This window comes from Peromyscus maniculatus, chromosome 1, assembly GCF_049852395.1.
Source record: "Peromyscus maniculatus bairdii isolate BWxNUB_F1_BW_parent chromosome 1, HU_Pman_BW_mat_3.1, whole genome shotgun sequence".
NCBI lineage: Eukaryota > Metazoa > Chordata > Mammalia > Rodentia > Cricetidae > Peromyscus > Peromyscus maniculatus.
The window spans coordinates 7338747-7353278 of NC_134852.1; the positions used below are offsets into that span (position 1 = coordinate 7338747).

The window sequence follows — 14532 nt, forward strand, 5'->3', positions numbered from 1 at the left end:
CTGAGGGATAAGGTGAAGAAGACTATAAACTGCATGAGATTCAAGAGATTCTGTCTCAGAAACCAACACAAAAACTAAAGGACCAGAAAGAGCCAGAAGCTACATATTCTGTAGCCCAACCCACCACAACACTGAAGAAAGAAGTATCATGTGTCTTAGAAGAGATGTTCTTCTTCCTCAAGGGCTGTTCCTACTACATCTTCATGACACCAAGGAGAGGAAGACAGCCTTCATAGCCCAAATACTTTGTTTATTTCCAGTTGGTAAAGGGACCAACTATCTGCAAAGTTGTGGCAATTGGAAGATGCCATGACAACGTTTCAGCCAGACATGCTGTGTGTAGTTGAGATGCCCAGATAGGGAGGGATAATTCTCGTCTGAGGGAGAATTCACCCCACAGCCATGCCTTGTGCCATCAGGAAGGCACAGTAGCTTAAATGGCTGGGAAGTGGATGCCTTCAGATATTTCAGTGAAAACACAGGTATCTCTTTTGCAGCACTGAATCATCTGGTCCTCTGGATGCCATCATTGGCAGGTGAGGGTCTTCACAGCTGTTCCAGATTGAACATTATTTATGGGGATCACAGATAACTCCTGAACAGAGAAGACTGAGAACAACAGGTGTAGGCTGATGCTGGGGATGCCTGAGAATGTCCTGGGTCTGAGAGCTCATATGTATGAGGGAGTTTGGGGAACCAACTGTCATTTTTTTTGCAGGGGTCCTCTTTAAACCTATACTCAGAGCAGTTCCAGGAAATGTGTTTACTACTGGAGACCAAGTGACATTCTTCTGTCAAGGGCCCTTAGAGGCCAAGGAATACCATCTCTGCAATGAAGGAAGTCTGGATTGCTTGTTACCAACAACCCTTATAGAAACTGAGAACTTGGCCAAATTCTCTATCTCATCAATTGAATGGAACAATGGAGGCTAATATAGGTGTGAATATAAGAGCCCCAATGGTGCATTAGAACACAGTGACTACTTGGATCTTGTGGTGAAAGGTGAGAGGACCCCTCTACAACCCCAGCATTTTCCTTGAAGAAAGCAGTATGTTCACAGAGGGGTCCCCTTTTTAAATATGTGAAGAGGGGAAAATGCTTCATATATCGATCATATGGGCACATGAGGATACAGCAAACATTATTGAAATTAATAAATAGAGGCCTTTGTCTGTGGTCGGATAGTTGAAAGCAAGTGGATTTGGTAATTGTTGTTATGATGAGTTGATCTGAAGGTCTGTTTATACACACTACACCTTCATGTATGTTTCTTGCCCTCTTCTTTCTTAGGAGTTCACAACAGCAATGTAACCCTGTCATCCCTTCCCAGCCCAGTGGTGACTGCAGGAGAAAATATGACACTGCAATGTGTGTCACAACATGAATATAACATGTTCATTCTGATGAAGGAAGATGAGAAGTTTTCCCCGGCTTTGCCCTCACAGAATATACACCCTGACCTATTTGGAGCCCTGTTCACAGTGGGTCATGTGCCCCCAACCAGAGGTGGAGGTTCACATGCTATGGGTATTACTTGAGCAGCTCCCAGCTGTGGTCAGTGTCCAGTAGCGTCTTAGAGCTTCTGGTCTCAGGTAAGGAAGTACAGTACTTTCCCTTGACTGTAATTACAAGTGACCCAGGATCCCAGGAAAGGAACTGATGCGAGGTGATTGACTGAGAGACCAGGCTATTGAACAAGAGATTTATCCTGACTACCAGCTGGACAGGACACAGGAAAAATTTGGCTACAGTGGTCTTTATGTGTCCTTCTAGTTTTGCAGATCACCCTATGTGTCCCTGCAATGGTGAAATTCTGTGTGCAATTCTCCTAACAGATGCACCTCCTTTCTCTCTACTTCTTTTCTGTGATCCTTCATATTCCCAGCTGAGCCTGGCTCTGTGATCACACCAGAGAATCCTGTAACCATCTGGTGTGAGGGAACCTGAGGAACCCAAACATATGTGCTACACAAAGAGAGAAGACTAGAACCCTGGGGCAGACAGACTCAAAAGAATCACAACAATTAGACAAAATTCAACATCCCTTCTGTCATGACACTGCATGCTGATATCACTGTTACTCTCACAACTTTGCTGGCTTTTCAGAATGCAGGACACCTTGGAGCTGGTAGATAAAAGTGTTTGAATACTCTGGAGTCATGTGGATCCCCAGATGTGACTGTTAAGATAAAAGTGTGCTCTGATATATCCCCATGTGTTAGTCAGGTCTGGGGAACAATCCAGACTGTGTGAACTTATTTAATATTTCATATGTATCTCTTCTAGGTGTCTAAAGTAAACCACTCTGTTTACTCCGTCAAATATGTTGTAATCTTAGAAGGCTCTGTGATCCTCTCATGTATCTCAAATCAGAGATACAAGTGGTTCATTTTAATTAAGGATAAGTCTTCCTCTAGCTTCATGTACTTACAATATGCATATACCAGGCTGTCTCTTGCAAAGTTCCAGGTGGGTCCCATCATACTCAGTAAAAGATGGAGGTTAGCTATCCTCAAGTGCTCTCAGAAGGTAAAGACATACTGCTGCTTCTAGTCTCAGAGGAAGCCCCACCCTCTCCGTTGAAACCTGAAACAGGTTTACCCAGGGCACCCTAATGTAAGGTGAGCACAGAGAAGGACAGGTGGATTAGCCCACAGATACAGATGGAGACTGTGGGAGTCAAGATACAGAAACCAATGAGAGGTGTTGTGATAATAGAATGGGGGCTGGTGAGGGTCAGCAAAGATATGGATCTCCAGATGGAACCATCTGTCCTTCTGCTATTCAAGGGTCAAGTCTGAGTTTCAATTCACTGTACAACTGTTTAGAGTCCCATATCCCTCTCACTTGCCTCTTTTCAGGGACCCTCCCGAAACCCACCATCTGGGCTGAGCCAGGCTCTGTGATCACCTCAGGGAAACCTGTCACAATCTGGTGTGAGGGGACGATGGAAACTCAAATATATATCCTATATAAAGAAGTAAACCCAGCATCCTGGGCCAGATTGACTCCACCAGTGTCTGATCACAGGGCCAAATTTTTCATCCCATCCATGAGAGCATATAATGCAGGACGATATCACTGTTACTCTTATAACTCTGCTGGGTGGACTGAGAAGAGTGACGCCCTGGAGCTGGTGGTGACAGGTGGGAGGACACTAAGGGTCACAGTCCTCACCCTGAAATCTCTGCTGCTTGCAGGGAAATGACCCACATGAAGTTATAAGGAAAACTACGATCAGGCTGACATAGAAGTTGCCAGTTCATACTCTTAAAAGTTTGCAACCAGATCACTTATTGCAAGCAAATTTAAACACAGAACAATTCAGCAAAAATAGATTACTAGTGTAATCGAAACCCTTTAAACAACTAGGCATAATTGTATCAAAACTCAACTGAAATTACATTTGAACATGAAGATTGATTTTATATCTTAAGGGCCTTTGATCTAGTGTGGTCTCTGACTGAGGTAATGGAAATGTCAGCAGGCTAAAAAGTATATGTGACATCTCCCCAAAGGATGAGCTTTATTAATGAATGCCAATGTTAAAGGTCTAGGGAGGAGGGTCTGTGATAATCATCCTGAGGGATTCAGGTGAGGTTTGGATCTACAGATAGAAAGGTCACCTGGGGATTAACAACATCCATTCCTAGCTTTCTTTCTAGAAAACATGTATTTAATTCCTCCATTGAGCAGACACACTACATGAGTAACATTTCTGATTTCTCCCATATTATTTGTGAGCATGAGTACATTGTGCCCTCTACATTTTCCCTCAGGAAATACATCTGTAAACATTTTCAGCCATAGCCCAGCTGCTGCAGACAATGTATCATTTAACAGGCTCTGTCCTCTTTTTCTAGGTGTCCACCATGGCAAACCTACTCTGTCAGCTTTTCCCTTCCCTGTGGTGACCTCAGTTGGGAATGTAACCCTTCAGTGTGTCTCTTCCAAAGGATATGATACATTCATTTTGACTGGAGAAGATCTGAAGTTCTCCAGGTCCCATAAAGCACAGCTCATACATACCGGACAGTCCTTAGCTCTGTTTCCTGAGATCTCCATGACATCCAGCAAGAGTGGTCCCTTCAGATGTTATGGATACTATACAAATACCTCACATGTGTGGTCAGAGGCCAGAGACCCATTGAAGCTACATTTCTCAGGTGAGGATGTCTCCTCATTCGCTCAACTGCCACCAGAAATCCTTTGTCATAAGCCCTTCTACCTCAAGGAGGGTTCAAAACCATAATTGCTGAAGGCCCAGATTATGAGAGGTCTTGGCACTTTCAGAGCAGGAAGGGATATGGAACATATTTTAAGAACCAGATGAATGAGTTCCTTAATGTTTCTTAAATCTTAGGTATAATATTTGTGTTTTAAAAGTATCCATTTTGGGTAGGCAGTGGTGGCACATGCCTTTAATCCCAGCTCTTTGGAGGCAGAGACAGGTGGATCTCTGAGTTCAAGGCCAAACTGGTCTACAAAGTGAATTCCAGGAGAGCAAGAGCTGCCCAGAGAAACCTTGTCTTGAAAAACAAAAAAAGTGTATTTCTGGACTGGGAACACCTTCTCCACTTATTCCCATTTTGACCAGTTTTGAAGGCTTTTGTGATCCAGAAAGAATGAGCCCTTCAGATGTTACAGATAATATATAAATAAACCTAATGTGTGGTCAGAAGCCTGTAACTCTCTGTATAGTTGTGGATCTCTATGATTTCCCACATCTCTTGTGAAATAAGCTTTTTAGATGAGGGTTGAAAGCTACACTTACCTGTAGTTATAAGGATAAGCATTTAGAATGAAGTTAGAAATTATATTTGGTTAGGAACATTGCAGTAATGGTTTCTCTTCTAGAGACCATATAGCCACTGCAATATGGACACAGTATTATTTAATTAAAGAAATAAATATTTACTTGCTTAATACTGGCCTATTCTTTAATGATTTAGGACAGAAGCATCATGGCAACCTTGTGGGGTGGTGCAGGAAGAGAAGCCCAGACTATCACTATTTTGACCACCTGATGATATTCAGGGGACCCTGAGAATAAGACTATGTGGTTAGATCTTGTGTTCTCAGTTCTTGAGTCAGTGCGGGTTATTTTCCTGGGGGTATTATCTTCCTGGCTTCTATACTGCAGACTGGGCTGGGAGCACAGGAAGGCTCCTCTACTGTGAAGGCAGAAATGACATTTTTCCATCTGAGCTCTCTGTAATCAGATAAACTCTGTTTCAAAGAAGAGCCTTGACCAGCGGTTCTGAACTCAGAGCATAGTCAGGCTGAAGAAATCAAGTCAAAGAACAGGAGGAAGCTGCTACTGCAGAGAAAGAGTTCTTCCCACATTTTCATGATGTCATATGATTAGAATAATGTGAAACTATAGAATATAAAAGATGAAACTTGACAAAAAGAATCACTTCCCTAGAGCACTGCACACATCCAGGAAATCTTTTTTTTTTCAGGGATGCCTGAGACCATAAGCCAACCACAAAACATGTCAGAAGCTATGACAGATTAAGAAGGAAAATTCTGCTTATGGCATGGAACCAGAATTCTGCTTAGGACATGGAACTAGATAGGGGAGGGAGCTGTCAGAGTGAAAATTCAGTCATCTTATGGTGGCTTTGGTTGGTCCTGACATCTCTGTTCCCGATCTCCAGCCTCACAGTCCCAGGATCACACAGTGGAGAACCTCATCCGGATGCTCATAGCTGGCTTGATCCTCATAGTTTTTGGAATTGTGCTCTTTGAGGCTAGCCACAGCCACAGAAGGACCTTGAATGCTTCCTAGAAGTGAAGAAGAGAGACAGCCATAGTCCTAGCCTGGTGACCAAGTCTGGGAAATAAATTTGAGTATCTCAGGTGTTATTTACCAAAAGATTCCATGTTTAATATTGGGCATCAGTTGTGAGAAAGAATCCAGGAAATAAATTTATTTTGGGTGCAGAAAAAGCCTGAATATTGGGGCAGGTGGCTACTCTACCACCACATTAAAGGTCTTCCATTCTACCTTGCTGTGGATTTGAAGATTTTTCCTTCCTTACTTTTCATTCTATAATGTCGGGAATATATCTTCCCACCAGTGAGTTTTGAGTCCTCACCTCTTTGTATATTCTAATTTTCCTCAATCCCATGTGATATTTTACTTTAATATAAACAACTATAATCTCCATTGTGCTGTATGTGCACATTTTTTGTTGGAGGTTGTTGTTATTATGAAGAACGAATTTGTCTCAACCCAACAACAACAGAAAATAGTGAGTTCATTTCCAATTACAGAATTAAAAGAAGGAGAAAACACAACGATGCTCCCAAAACATTGTACTCTCAATCCAGTCAGTATACATCACAAACACTTTGTGAGGTTTCTGCTAATTTACTTATTTATCTTAAAACATAATTATTTTTCAATTCTTTGGAAGATTCTCATCATGCACCCCAATTCTGCTCATCTCCCAGTCCCTCCATATCCACCTTCGAGCACTGCACACACCCAGGAAGGCTCCTGCAGTAGGCTCTACCAAATAAATTAAAAACAAACATAACACCCACCTCACTCCTCCATCTTTCCAACACCTCTTCATTTATCTGAGCGGCATTAGGAGCTGTGGTGTGTCATGCACTACAACTCTTTTGTCCAATCAGCCCACCCACAATATGTTCATTGCAATGAGTATGATTTCAGCCTCTGGTTTCTGGTCCACCTTCATCACTGGACCATCATAGAAGCTTCTCTTGGACAGCCTGTTTATGCCCTGAGTTATGCAGATCCTGTGGTGAACATTCAGCAGGTCCAGGCCCTTCATGCACTTCAGAAATTCGTGGATGGTACAGCTGTTAGGGTGGGCCTAGATTGTGCATCTGAGTGCTAGATGAGCTAGTTGGTTTGGGACATTGGGGCCACACATTCAGGCAAGGGGCAGAGTCAGCACTCCTTGGTCAATACCACTAGGGCAAGGTCTGCCATGCCTGTGGTGAGTGTTGGGACAATTTCTCCCGAATGGTAGAGTCAGCTCTCCCATCGGAGACAGTGCCAGATCTCCAGAGTCCATCAAGAGAAAGGGCCATGTATGTCAGTGTCAGGGAGGGACAGAGCTGGCTCAGCATGGCATTGGATTTCAAAACACTTGGTTCCTATGACCCACTGTGGCAACACAAGCTGTGAGCAGCACCACAGATCCTGACTGCTGTTGGGTCCCAGACCCATTGTTGATTCACAGCAGCAACTAATCCCTGCTCCCAACTGGCTGTGCACTCCACTTGCACTGACATGGTACCAACGGCAGCAAGGCCCTAGGAATCAATCATGGCCACTGCTGGTGGCACTGACCCCTGGCATCAGCACTGCTTTTGATGGTGTCAGCAGCCACAGATATCAACACAGACTTTGGCTGCAGTAGGACCACAGACCCAGACATGGTCCTCAGCAACAACCCTGTCCCAGTTGACACCTTGGCCCCATCAGAAGAAAGTCCCTTTGACACCAACATGGTCATAAAATTTGGCCTAGACCCTGGGCATCCTTTTGGCCTTTGGTGGCACCACAGGCCATGGACAACACAGACCTCAACTGTGATAAGACCACAGACACAGACATGGTCCTTAGCAGCAGCCTAGGCTCAGATGTCACCATGGCCCTAGGTGGTAGCACAGGCTACTCAGATCAACATTGCCTCTGTGGAAATGTGCCCCTCAGACAACAACATCACCCCATGTGGCAGACAAGACCCCTAACATCAGTATTGCCTTGAATGGTATCAGGAGACATGGACATCAACACTTTCCCTGGCTGTGGTGAGGCTACCGAACCAGACATGTTTCTAATCAGTAGCCCTGATGCCCCATGGCCCCAGTGACAGCATGGCTTTGAACACCAAAATGGCCACAAGAGGTCACCTAGTCCCTGGGTATTTGTGTGGCCTTTGCTGGCACTGTGCCCCATGGACAACACAGACCTCAACTGTGATAGGACCACAGACCCAGACATAGTTTCTGGCTTGGATGTCATCCAGGCCAGGGTGGCAGTACAATTTATCCAGATTATCATAGCCCTGGTAGAAGCATCTGCCCATCCCTCCCTGCTCTCACGTCTTCAGAATGGCCTCTCACCACAGCTCATGAACCTCTCCGCCTCTCTTTCTATCATATTTTAACACCATATACTTGCTCATTATCAGAGTTCACCCATGAGGACCCAGGGTGATCTATGGGGTTCTTTGGCCCTCCTGACTCACAAGGTCCTGGGAGAGCATTAGGTTCATCAGGCAGGTGGGACCATGAGGTTCCAAGCTGCCCTATACATGCCTTTTACCTACCTGAGCTGCAGACACCAGACAGCCCATGGATGCTTCAGGCAGGCTGGGCTCTGAGGACATAGACTGCCAAGTGGTTGTCATTAGCCCACCTGAGCAGCATGGCATCTCTGTGGATGCTTTAGGCAGCCTGGACTTTGAGGACCCAGGTTGCCCTATGGTTGCCACACCTCACCCATCAGAACTATAGACAAGTCAATGTTACAGTGCATAGCTTTTTTCCAGGGATATAACCACTAATTTATTTCCAGTATTGCTTGTCATAGAGGACCACACTGTTCTCAACTGTTGGGAGGTGGGACTGGTTGGTTGATATATCCTGGTGTACATAGTGAGTTCCAAGACACCCAGAGGTATATAGTGAGACCCTGTATGAAACAGACATAAACAACACCAACTTAAATCCCCAAAGCAAAGGAAAAGACCAAAACAAAAAAAGATTGAACATATGATTCGTAAGAACCCTAATATATCTCATTGGTTCACCAGCTAGTTATGTGCGGAGACTTGTCTTTGTTTCTGTCACTTGTGTATCATCTGGGGTGAGTAGGCATTGTTCTTGTATCCTCAGGACAAGTTCACATGTCACTAAAGCTTGTCCAGGGCAGGGTAGGAAACAGGCCATGAGTTTAGTTTGGCTGAAGGAATGAAGGAGATCCAAGAAGAAATCTTGAGAGAAAAAGTCCAGACCTGAATCCCTTAGAGATAATGTTGGCTCAGGAAATTATTAGGTTTATTCCCTCTTAAGTCCTGGTTCAAGGAGATTGGCAACATCCAGGCATATGTAGATGGTTACAATGGAGATGTTCTGAAAGAAGAGACCACTTCAGATTTATATTTGTAATCTCAGGCCAAAGGAAGTTGAGAGAGCAGGAGGAGTCTGACATTTGCATGAAATTCAAGAGTTTCGGTCTAAGAGACAAAAATAGAAACCAAGGAAACACCAAGAGACAGAAGCCACATATTCTGTAGCCCAACCCATCACAGCACTTGGAAAAAAAGAGTCAGGTGCCTGGGAAGAGCAGTTCTTCTTTCCAAAGGGCTGCTATTAATTCATACTCCTGACATGAAGGAGAAGCTACCCTACATAATCCATACACTTTGTGTCTGTCCATTTGGCAAAGAGAACAACTATCTGCAAACTTGTGGTAACTGGAAGATGCCATGACAACCTTTCTGATATCTGTGCTGTATCTTGGTGAGATGTAAAGACTGGTAGGGAGAATTCTAGTCTGAGAGTCAATCTACCTCACAACCATGCCTTGGGTCCTCAGGAAGTCTCAGCAACTTAGAAGACATTTGGAAGTGGAGAGCCTGCTCATGTTTCAGGGCAAACACTCAAAGTTAACTCTCTTGCAGGACTGAATCTGGGTCTCAGGAAACCAGTGCAAGTGGGTGAGTATCTTCCCAGCTTTCCCTGATTGGACATCCATGGTGGAAACCACAGGCCCCTCCTGAACAGATCATATAAAAACAACATGTGTGAGCTGATAGTGGGGATGCCTGAAACTTCCTGGGTCTGACAGCTTCTGTCTGAGGGGGAGTTCTGGGGAACCAGCTGTCAATGTTCTTGGGGGTGTCCTCACTAAACCTGGGCATAGCGGGGAACCATCAAACTCCAAAAGATATTCCTCACAGGGCCATGTTCTCCAGAGGATCTATAGAAAATATCATGAAGGAAATATCACTGTTACTCTTACCAATCTGCTGGTGGTCAGAGCACAGTGACACACTGGAGCTGCTGATGACAGGTGAGAGGACACTAAGTGTCACAACCTTTGCCTCATTCCTCAGGAAGTATTCTTCCATAAGTATACTTCCAGAGTCCATCTGCTCGATACAGTTTGGGCTGTATTTTATTTAACAGGATGACTGCTCCTTTCCCAGGTGTCTACCATGGCAAGCCTACTTTGTCAGCCTATCACAGCCCTGTGGTGACATCAGATAGTAATGTGACCCTCCAGTGTCTCATCAAAATTCTACAGTGGTTTCATTTTCACTGGTGCATATTCTAAGTTCTCCAGGTCCCAAAAGGCACAGACCATACACAGTGAACAGTCCCAGTCTCTGTTTCCTGACATGTCTGTGGCATCAGCAGGAGTTGGCCATTGAGATGTTATGGATACTGTAGTTATGCCCCACATATGTTGTCAGAGTCCAGTAACCCTTTGAGATACATGTCTAGGGTGAGACTGTTCATTCATTCAACTGTTAGACATCAGAAACACTTTCTCATATACCCTGTAGAAACCCCAAGGAGGGTTTGTGGACATGATAGCTGAAGCGAGCTCTTGTCTGCGAAGGCCCAGGGTACAAAAAGACATGGAAATGTCAGAGCAGGACGGGATATTGAATGAATTGCAAAGGTCAGCTGGATGACTTCCTGTCTTTCCTCCTGCTGCGAATCTCAAGAAAGCCCTCAGTGATGACCCTACAAAGGATCTGTCCTGGCCCGTGAAGAATACCTAACTCTCCAGTGTTCCTCTGATATGAGTTATAACAAATTTGCTCTGTCCAAGGAGGGAGAAAGTGATGTTCCCCAGGTCTCTTTCCATCAGCCTCATGCTGAATATTTCCATGCCTACTTCATCTTAGGCTCTGTGAATTTCTCCACTGATGGTCAGTATCGATGCCTTGGTGCACATACCTTATCCTGTGTGTGGTCAGCCCCTAGTGACACTCTAGACATCCTGATCACAGGTGAGGAATGTAGTCACTTAGTGTGGACCAATTCTGGCCAAGTTCAGATAGGGGAAGACAAGGGATTCATCATCCAAATGATGAGCCTCTCAGGGATAACAGGTCTAGGCACAAGAGAATGGACAAGGGGCTGTCTGTTAAAATATAGAGACTAGGTTCTGAAACAGGGCCTCAGAACAGGACTGTAGTCCTTCACTCTCATTTGTCTTCTCTTTAGGACATCCCCCTCACACCTAATCTCCCAGCACATCCTGGGACTACTGTGTCCTTAAGAGAGAATATGACCCTGCTGTGTCAATCATCAGTCTCAGCAAACACTTTCTTTCTGTTCAAGGAAGGTGCAGCCCTTCCATACATGCATCAAAATCAAGTCTCAAGTTCCATAACATGAGGCAGAATCCTCCATGACTGCTGTGACCTCAAACCCTGGGTATTCTTGCATATGCTTTACCTTTCAAAGTTCATCTCCTTACCTGTTGTCGTACTCCATTGTCCCCATCCAGATCAGGTGAGGTGATCCAGACCTTTGTGAGCTCAAAGTTAAACCATGATAATTGACTGAGGAAACTTATGCCTGAGAAAAGAGTAATTCTGCTTAGGACATCAAAACAGAAGGTCAAATTCTATACAGAGGAGGGCACTGCTCAGAATGGAAATCCAGTTATCTTATGCTGGCTTTGGTTGGTCCTGACCTGTTTGTCAACAATCTACAGGCTCACATCCCCCCTGGATCACACAATGGAGAACCTCATCTGGATCAACATGTCTGGCTTAATCCCCACAATCTTGGGACTTTACTGTTTGAGGCTAGTCACAGCCAGAGAAGGACCCTGAATTCATCCTAGAAGTGAAGAGGAGAGACTATAATATACCTGGTCCGGTGACTAAGTCTTGGAAATAAACTTGAGGATCTTAGGTGTTTTTTACAAGAAAGTTCATTGCTTAATTTTGTAAATCACTTATGATAACAGATCCAGCAAGCTAATGTGATTTAGGTGCAGGAAAATCTCAAATGTTGGGGTGTAGAGCTCTTCTACCACCACACTAAGACTCCTACACTCTACTTCTTGTGGACTTTTAAAGAATTGCCATTCATTTATTTTAAGGCCATGATATGGGGGAGCATCTAGTCCCACCAGTGAGATTTAGGTTCTCACCTCTGTATATCTTCTGCTTTTCCTCGGTCTCAGGTGATATTTTCCTTTACTATATGTTGCTACATACCACATTGTGCATCATGAGCCTCTCTGTCCTCGAGAGATCTTTAATATCATACCAAATAAAAAAAATGATATACATGTGACCACCACCCTCCTACATTTCTACTTTATCTTCTTTAGACCATGATGAATTCCTACTGGAATATATGAGTACACAATTCAATGTCCACAATGCAGTTTTTCCTTTCTTTCCCTGGGCTTTTCCTTTTAGGTCCTCTAGCATTCTGTGCCACAGCATACGACATCTACATCAGAGGATAAGCAGGTCAGGTTGCTTAGTACTGGATTTATATCTCCCCAAATTACCAGCTAAGCAAGCCACATTTCTTTATAATGATACAGTGTCAATTGTTAAGGTATTGAAACAGAAAATGAACTGATACATATTGAAGGGAAAAGCAAAGCTTGAGTTTGATATTTTCATGGTCAATCTGTAGAATTAGTGATGCAGATAATACCTTGAAATATCTTCATGAGCTACTGGCTACTCTTCTCTGAGGGATGGGTTCAGTCTGACTTTCAAAGTGAAACTGATACCTACATATGAGATAACATTCCTGTGGGTAAAGATTGAGTTAATCTATTTTGCTGTCAATGTGGCAACAGATGGTGGGATCAGTTTTCCCAGTACCCATCTACAGATAGGGTATAGCTACTAACAATCTTTTGGAGCCCTGACCCTATCCCACCAACCACAGAAGTGGAAGTCTCCCTGCAATGATCCTTCACAGGTGTAGGTCCAAGGATTGCATAATGTTAATCTCCTTCCTTGAACACAGAACCTACTGCATTTTGGGAACTTGGTTTTCAGTTCTGCTTTTATGCTCATGAGTGTAGTTTGGTGACCTTTACATTTGTTATCATTTTATAATTGATTTTAATTGTACATACATATCCTCTGACCTCCCTCATCCTGCCCTCCCCTTGGTCTCCCCCCAAACAACCCCCCCATTCCCATTTCTCCTGGGCAAGGACTTCCCTGGGGATTCAACTCATCCTGGTAGATTCAGTCAAGGCAGTTGCAGTTCCCTCCTCCCTTCACCCAGGCTGAGCAATATGTCTCTGCATAGGTCCCAGGCTCCAAACAGCCAACTCATGCACTAAGGACAGGATGCTGTCCCACTGCCTGGGGCCCTCCCAAGCAATTCAAGATAATCTACTGTCTCACTTATCTGGAGGGCCTGGTCCAGTTGGGGGATCCTCTGCTATTGGTTCATAGTTCATGTGTTTCCACTAGCTATTTGTCCCTGTGCTTTTTCCAATCAAGGTCTCAACAATTCTAACTCATACAATCCCTCCTCTTTCTCATTGATTGGTCTCCTGGAGCTCCACCTGGGGCTTGGCTGAGGATCTCTGCATCTGCTTCCATCAGTCATTGGATGAGAGTTCTACCAGGACAGTTAGGGTGTCTGGCCATACAATCACCAGAGTAGGTAAGTTTGGGCTTTCTCTAGACCATTGCCAGTAGTAGTCTATTGTAGAGGTATCTTTGTGGATTTCTGGGGTCCTCTTTAGGACTTTGCTTCTTCCTATTCCCATGGGTTCTTCATTTATCACGGTCTCTCTTTCCTTGTTCTCCCTCTCTGTTCTTGATCCAGCTGGGATCTTCTGCTCCCATAAGCTCCTTTTCCCTCGACCCTTGCCCTTTATTAACCCACCATCCCTGCCATGTCCACTTTTCTCATGTAGATCTCATCCATTTCTCTGTTGTTGGGCGATCCCTGTGTCTTTCTTAGGATCCTCTTTACTAGGTGACCTCACTGGAGTTGTGAGTAGCAGTCTAGTCATCTTTGTTTTACATCTAGTATCCACCTATGAGTGAGTACATACCATGTTTGTCTTTCTGAGTCTGGGTTACCTCACTCAGGATGGTTTTTTCCTAGATCCATCCATTTGCCTACAACACTTTACAAAACAGGCGAGTAGTACTAGCCCCTTTAAACATAACATTTACATAACCAAAATCACTATGTTTCCATGTACAGTGTAAAACACCCTGAAAGCTAACCAATCCTAGCTCCTCCAAGTCACAAGCCATTATGAACCCATAAATGAGGTGAAAATGACACTGATATTAGACAGTCACTATGATGCTGTAGTTCATAGTTGAGATGCTAACAGCATTTAAGTTGGAATGGACATTTGTTTATAAACAGGCATTCAATCAAAATCAACCTTCACAAAATCCAGAAGGATTCTGAACAATGAACTAGGAATACCAAAATGGTAAGAATGCTGAGATGATGTACATATAAAATTCATGTATTTCGGTAAGAAAAGTCCAATAAATCTATAG

General features: G+C 44.0%; 1 pseudogene across 1 annotated transcript; it reads left to right on the forward strand.

Annotated features, from left to right (window-relative positions):
• The first annotated feature begins 353 nt into the window (after nt 1-353).
• LOC143269574 (leukocyte immunoglobulin-like receptor subfamily B member 3-like) lies at nt 354-4299 on the forward strand (annotated as a pseudogene). The gene is made up of 5 exons (XR_013046150.1): nt 354-536; nt 719-1003; nt 1292-1659; nt 2863-3147; nt 3865-4299. The product of XR_013046150.1 is annotated as a leukocyte immunoglobulin-like receptor subfamily B member 3-like (transcript).
• The last annotated feature ends 10233 nt before the right edge of the window (nt 4300-14532 follow it).